Below are 7,500 nucleotides of genomic sequence, written 5' to 3'. Positions count from 1 at the left end.
GTCGTTGTACGAGGTGTCGCACGCCACACCGCCAGCCGGCTGTGCACGCTACCGAGAAAGTACCGGTATGCGAACCGCCAGGCGACGGGCGCGCATCGCACGTTTAAGGAGACGCGGCCGGCCACACAGGCGACCACGACACTCCCACGTCTCCGAAGCGGGACAAACGCCGCGCGCTTCAGTATACGTAGCCGACCCTCAGCCAGACGTGGCCCGGGAACGGAATCCATGGACCGCAATGTGCGTTCGAAACGTCGATGTTCATGTGTCCTGCAGTTCACATGTCGACGCGCAATTTGCTGCGTTCTTCATCGACCCACGAGCCGAGTGATCCACCGTCCTGGGTGATCTTTTCCTTTTCAGTCTCCCACTGTCTCTTTCAAGACAGTAGCATTTGCGGGACTGAGGCGTCTGACGGCCCCTGTTCCACTATTTTTTTTGTGTCCAACGGCCTCACAGCCGATGGGCGTCGTACGGCTCCACACCGGAGCGGACAGGCACTCGGGCGAACGTCATTCAAAACCGGCGCCAGGCGCCAGGTACCGCAGGCCAGCCGCTCCAGAGCTTCAGCGCTCGTACCACACAACAACAACACTTCCGCTAGTTTTGAGAGGCACGCGTGGTTCCGCACGCGGCGCACGGCCACTGCCGTACAGGTAGCGTGTTGCGCGACACGACACGCACATCGAAAGACATGCAGTCTAGTCGGTAATGATCCTTCCGCAGGTTCACCTACGGAAACCTTGTTACGACTTTTACTTCCTCTAAATGATCAAGTTTGGTCATCTTTCCGGTAGCATCGGCAACGACAGAGTCGATGCCGCGTACCAGTCCGAAGACCTCACTAAATCATTCAATCGGTAGTAGCGACGGGCGGTGTGTACAAAGGGCAGGGACGTAATCAACGCGAGCTTATGACTCGCGCTTACTGGGAATTCCTCGTTCATGGGGAACAATTGCAAGCCCCAATCCCTAGCACGAAGGAGGTTCAGCGGGTTACCCCGACCTTTCGGCCTAGGAAGACACGCTGATTCCTTCAGTGTAGCGCGCGTGCGGCCCAGAACATCTAAGGGCATCACAGACCTGTTATTGCTCAATCTCGTGCGGCTAGAAGCCGCCTGTCCCTCTAAGAAGAAAAGTAATCGCTGACAGCACGAAGGATGTCACGCGACTAGTTAGCAGGCTAGAGTCTCGTTCGTTATCGGAATTAACCAGACAAATCGCTCCACCAACTAAGAACGGCCATGCACCACCACCCACCGAATCAAGAAAGAGCTATCAATCTGTCAATCCTTCCGGTGTCCGGGCCTGGTGAGGTTTCCCGTGTTGAGTCAAATTAAGCCGCAGGCTCCACTCCTGGTGGTGCCCTTCCGTCAATTCCTTTAAGTTTCAGCTTTGCAACCATACTTCCCCCGGAACCCAAAAGCTTTGGTTTCCCGGAGGCTGCCCGCCGAGTCATCGGAGGAACTGCGGCGGATCGCTGGCTGGCATCGTTTATGGTTAGAACTAGGGCGGTATCTGATCGCCTTCGAACCTCTAACTTTCGTTCTTGATTAATGAAAACATACTTGGCAAATGCTTTCGCTTCTGTTCGTCTTGCGACGATCCAAGAATTTCACCTCTAACGTCGCAATACGAATGCCCCCGCCTGTCCCTATTAATCATTACCTCGGGTTCCGAAAACCAACAAAATAGAACCGAGGTCCTATTCCATTATTCCATGCACACAGTATTCAGGCGGGCTTGCCTGCTTTAAGCACTCTAATTTGTTCAAAGTAAACGTGCCGGCCCACCGAGACACTCAACAAAGAGCACCCTGGTAGGATTTAAACGGGGTCCGCCTCGGGACGCGAAAGCACCCCTTCGGCTCGCCCCACCGGCAGGACGTCCCACGATACATGCCAGTTAAACACCGACGGGCGGTGAACCAACAGCGTGGGACACAAATCCAACTACGAGCTTTTTAACCGCAACAACTTTAATATACGCTATTGGAGCTGGAATTACCGCGGCTGCTGGCACCAGACTTGCCCTCCAATAGATACTCGTTAAAGGATTTAAAGTGTACTCATTCCGATTACGGGGCCTCGGATGAGTCCCGTATCGTTATTTTTCGTCACTACCTCCCCGTGCCGGGAGTGGGTAATTTGCGCGCCTGCTGCCTTCCTTGGATGTGGTAGCCGTTTCTCAGGCTCCCTCTCCGGAATCGAACCCTGATTCCCCGTTACCCGTTACAACCATGGTAGGCGCAGAACCTACCATCGACAGTTGATAAGGCAGACATTTGAAAGATGCGTCGCCGGTACGAGGACCGTGCGATCAGCCCAAAGTTATTCAGAGTCACCAAGGCAAACGGACCAGACAAGCCAATCCGATTGGTTTTGATCTAATAAAAGCGTCCCTTCCATCTCTGGTCGGGACTCTGTTTGCATGTATTAGCTCTAGAATTACCACAGTTATCCAAGTAACGTGGGTACGATCTAAGGAACCATAACTGATTTAATGAGCCATTCGCGGTTTCACCTTAATGCGGCTTGTACTGAGACATGCATGGCTTAATCTTTGAGACAAGCATATGACTACTGGCAGGATCAACCAGGGAGCTGCGTCAACTAGAGCTGAACAGCCGGCCGCCCGGGAGTGTGTCCCGGGGGCCCGCGCGAACACGCAAGCGTCCGCTCAATTATTCTGCAAACAGGAGGAGGCCGAGCTCCCCTGCACGATACACCTCGAAACCCTCTCAGGTCCCGGCGGCGCGCAGCGCCGTCCTAGGTACTTGGTCGGTTTCGAGAGAGGCGCAATCGCCCGGAGTTAGGCGAGTAGACGGTTTTAGTGCGAACACCCTTGCTCCCAACTGAGCTTGCCGCTGCCGACAGAGGCCCGGGAGCGTGCTGTCGTGGCATTGCCGGCGGGAGACAACACGCGCCACCTATGGTGACCGGCAGCTCCAACGCCAGCGCCACACAAGGGCAAAGCCCCACTTGGGTGCAGAAGCGAACTCTCCCAGCACAGCGCACGCGCCAACACGTCCGCACAACTGCGATACAAACCACCTGCGAGAACCGCTGGGGCGACCGAGCAGCAGACGGCGTCGCGGCGCCGAGTGCCAGGCGGCGGCGCATCCTCAACGCACACAGTCCTCAATCAGACCAGCACACTGCAGATGTCCACCGCGCTTCGCACCGGGCTCGGCTGAACCAACTTTGGCCGCCAGGCGCCGCGTGCAGGGTGCGCCGCAGCGTAGCTGCGCCGCCTGCCGGGCCCGTCGGCTGGCGCTCCTGCCACTCGGCGCCCCCCACCAGCCGCCTGTTGCGCGTGCGCCCACGCAGCGCGCGGCCAACACGCCGGGCGGCCCCCCTTCACCGGCCGGGAACAGTCCCACCAAGCCACCGCCGCGTATCGCTTCATACCCACATGGGCCTAGTCACGCGTGTGGATGTGGCGGGTACCGCTGAAACAACCGGTTAATAGCTGTACCGATCGTCGCCATCACAGATTCACCTCCAGCGTGAACAACCGCTCAACAACGGATTTCCAGTTCATTTGCGTATCTTGGGCAGTAAACGTAGATGTCCACCTACATTTGCGAATTCAACAATTCTTGCATGCCAGGATGTCATGTGTCACGACACGCTACATCAGACCACATACACACTGCGACATGTGCAGAAGAGAACACGTGGAAGGTGGCCCGCGCACGTATGCGATGTACCTTCCGCGATCCACTGTCAACCGGCATCTGCGGCATGTCCCAGATATGGAACGCGGTCCACCAGGGTAGCACTTTGTGTGAGGCAATACGACAAAGTCGGAATACACGCGTCACTACATCAGACGGCACACGCTGACCTGACCTGACCTGACTCACCGCACCACCACCCCCAGCGACCCAGGGTGACATACAATGCGTTCGTACGTTCCTCCCACACGCCTCTACGGCGTACCACAGTGCAACCTAGCTGTTATTGGGAGACGAGACAAGTAGCATCAAGCACAACATATGGAAATTGAGATTCGACACCGTTGGGCACAGCCAGCGTACGGTCACACGTATCACACTACTTCACTCTGTACGTAACGACCGATGATCGGTACAGCGTGTGGGTTACGCGTACGACATCAGCGGACAATGGACACAGACCATACCACGACGTACACTGAGGGCGTCGACATCTGAATGCAACTGAACAGCTGCGAGGCTCATTTAACACTCAAACGCCAGACCGACCAGCTTGAGAGGACAGAGACACAAAGAGGGGGACAGAGGGGGACAGAGGGGGGGGAGGGGGGGGGTCGGCGATATAGTCCTATTGCAGTACAATTGACAGTGGATAGCAGGAATATGTGGAAAGTAAGCAACACTCGCAAGACATCTACATGAGGATAACAACGACACCAGAGATTCCGAGCAGTGAACTATGTTAGGCAAAGGGACAACGTGGGTTAGGTTAAGGGACAACGTGGGTTAGGTTAAGGGACAACGTGGGTTAGGTTAAGGGACAACGTGGGTTAGGTTAAGGGACAACGTGGGTTAGGTTAAGGGACAACGTGGGTTAGGTTAAGGGACAACGTGGGTTAGGTTAAGGGACAACGTGGGTTAGGTTAAGGGACAACGTGGGTTAGGTTAAGGGACAACGTGGGTTAGGTTAAGGGACAACGTGGGTTAGGTTAAGGGACAACGTGGGTTAGGTTAAGGGACAACGTGGGTTAGGTTAAGGGACAACGTGGGTTAGGTTAAGGGACAACGTGGGTTAGGTTAAGGGACAACGTGGGTTAGGTTAAGGGACAACGTGGGTTAGGTTAAGGGACAACTTGAGTTAGGTTAAGGGACAACTTGAGTTAGGTTAAGGGACAACTTGAGTTAGGTTAAGGGACAACTTGAGTTAGGTTAAGGGACAAATTGAGTTAGGTTAAGGGACAAATTGAGTTAGGTTAATGGACAAATTGAGTTAGGTTAAGGGACAAATTGAGTTAGGTTAAGGGACAAATTGAGTTAGGTTAAGGGACAACTTGAGTTAGGTTAAGGGACAACTTGAGTTAGGTTAAGGGACAAATTGAGTTAGGTTAAGGGACAACTTGAGTTAGGTTAAGGGACAACTTGAGTTAGGTTAAGGGACAACTTGAGTTAGGTTAAGGGACAACTTGAGTTAGGTTAAGGGACAACTTGAGTTAGGTTAAGGGACAACTTGAGTTAGGTTAAGGGACAAATTGAGTTAGGTTAAGGGACAAATTGAGTTAGGTTAAGGGACAAATTGAGTTAGGTTAAGGGACAAATTGAGTTAGGTTAAGGGACAAATTGAGTTAGGTTAAGGGACAAATTGAGTTAGGTTAAGGGACAACTTGAGTTAGGTTAAGGGACAACTTGAGTTAGGTTAAGGGACAACTTGAGTTAGGTTAAGGGACAACTTGAGTTAGGTTAAGGGACAACTTGAGTTAGGTTAAGGGACAAATTGAGTTAGGTTAAGGGACAAATTGAGTTAGGTTAAGGGACAAATTGAGTTAGGTTAAGGGACAAATTGAGTTAGGTTAAGGGACAAATTGAGTTAGGTTAAGGGACAACTTGAGTTAGGTTAAGGGACAAATTGAGTTAGGTTAAGGGACAACTTGAGTTAGGTTAAGGGACAACTTGAGTTAGGTTAAGGGACAACTTGAGTTAGGTTAAGGGACAACTTGAGTTAGGTTAAGGGACAACTTGAGTTAGGTTAAGGGACAACTTGAGTTAGGTTAAGGGACAACTTGAGTTAGGTTAAGGGACAAATTGAGTTAGGTTAAGGGACAAATTGAGTTAGGTTAAGGGACAAATTGAGTTAGGTTAAGGGACAAATTGAGTTAGGTTAAGGGACAACTTGAGTTAGGTTAAGGGACAAATTGAGTTAGGTTAAGGGACAACTTGAGTTAGGTTAAGGGACAACTTGAGTTAGGTTAAGGGACAAATTGAGTTAGGTTAAGGGACAAATTGAGTTAGGTTAAGGGACAAATTGAGTTAGGTTAAGGGACAACTTGAGTTAGGTTAAGGGACAAATTGAGTTAGGTTAAGGGACAAATTGAGTTAGGTTAAGCGATAATCTGGTACAGCCACAGTTAGGTTAAGCGATAATCTGGTACAGCCACAGTTAGGTTAAGCGATAATCTGGTACAGCCACAGTTAGGTTAAGCGATAATCTGGTACAGCCACAGTTAGGTTAAGCGATAATCTGGTACAGCCACAGTTAGGTTAAGCGATAATCTGGTACAGCCACAGTTAGGTTAAGCGATAAACTGGTACAGCCACAGTTAGGTTAAGCGATAAACTGGTACAGCCACAGTTAGGTTAAGCGATAAACTGGTACAGCCACAGTTAGGTTAAGCGATAAACTGGTACAGCCACAGTTAGGTTAAGCGATAAACTGGTACAGCCACAGTTAGGTTAAGCGATAAACTGGTACAGCCACAGTTAGGTTAAGCGATAAACTGGTACAGCCACAGTTAGGTTAAGCGATAAACTGGTACAGCCACAGTTAGGTTAAGCGATAAACTGGTACAGCCACAGTTAGGTTAAGCGATAAACTGGTACAGCCACAGTTAGGTTAAGCGATAAACTGGTACAGCCACAGTTAGGTTAAGCGATAAACTGGTACAGCCACAGTTAGGTTAAGCGATAAAGTTGGTTAAATTTGGTATTGTGTGGGAAGGGGGCAGAGAGAGAGGGGGGGGGGGGGGTGGATAGTGGTGGCAGTACACGGATGCCTGAGTCACCGTCAGATACGTCACGTCGGTTCGATGCTTGTAGCAAGAGGCTGGCGGATGTGTGTCTCTCACTTCTGCAATTTTTCATGTGGTATAACACGAGGGCGGGGGATGATATTTGGTGCCCCTCTGTGTAGGATGTGTGTTGGTGGTGTTGATTTATCTGAGCAATGGTAGTTGTCGGAGGAGTGGGGTATTGTGCTTTTATAGGTGGACCTACTGCTCTGGTTATCATAGTGTCGACGGTGCAATGTGGCAGAGAGGATGCACTCGACATTGTCGCATTCCAGATGTTTACGTATTGTGTGTCTCCGTTGCAGGCCGAGAGTGGTGCATGTTCGAGTGTCTGGCTGACGTGCGATTCACGTTGTGTGCCCAGTCTTACAGCACGTATAGGGACATTCGCATAAATCATCTATATTTGGCCTTGCATCATTTACTAAGCAGTGCCGTGAGACGACCGAACTATTAGGAAAGTACTGATGTACCGCATAATGTTTACCTTCCACCACACGGCGAGTATCGACTGTGCCCAGCGTTGCCACCGCAGGCAGCGGTCACCGTCACCATTGTGCGGCGGAACGGAACATCTATATCCTCAGAGGAGCACTCTTTGCCGCCGGGCGTCACGTCTCGCGGCCTGCCGGCCAGCGCCCACGACGAACTTACTGCATGTATAGGGACAGCGGGAATTTGGCATACTTGATATAACTCTTCATGAGGCGCAAGATATAGGGGTGGATTGCAACTTACGACTGCGAGAAAAGTCCGCCG

The 7,500-nt window shown here is 51.5% G+C and overlaps 3 non-coding genes across 3 annotated transcripts in view; all 3 read right to left on the bottom strand.

Annotated features, from left to right (window-relative positions):
- Positions 1-4, bottom strand: part of LOC126329022 (large subunit ribosomal RNA) — a 4,222-nt gene extending 4,218 nt beyond the window's left edge. Inside the window, exon 1 of the ribosomal RNA XR_007562124.1 lies at positions 1-4. This exon is cut by the window's left edge and continues 4,218 nt beyond it. This is a non-coding gene — a ribosomal RNA (large subunit ribosomal RNA).
- A 188-nt stretch (positions 5-192) lies between these two features.
- On the bottom strand, positions 193-347 carry LOC126329018 (5.8S ribosomal RNA). The gene has a single exon (XR_007562120.1). It is a non-coding gene; the product is annotated as a 5.8S ribosomal RNA (ribosomal RNA).
- A 362-nt stretch (positions 348-709) lies between these two features.
- On the bottom strand, positions 710-2,602 carry LOC126329013 (small subunit ribosomal RNA). Its single transcript, XR_007562115.1, has one exon. It is a non-coding gene; the product is annotated as a small subunit ribosomal RNA (ribosomal RNA).
- Between the last annotated feature and the right edge of the window lie 4,898 nt (positions 2,603-7,500).

The sequence above is a fragment of the Schistocerca gregaria genome, unplaced genomic scaffold (assembly GCF_023897955.1).
Source record: "Schistocerca gregaria isolate iqSchGreg1 unplaced genomic scaffold, iqSchGreg1.2 ptg001154l, whole genome shotgun sequence".
Lineage (NCBI taxonomy): Eukaryota > Metazoa > Arthropoda > Insecta > Orthoptera > Acrididae > Schistocerca > Schistocerca gregaria.
Note: the sequence above shows the minus strand (reverse complement) of the source record. Positions and strands in the feature narration are given on the sequence as shown.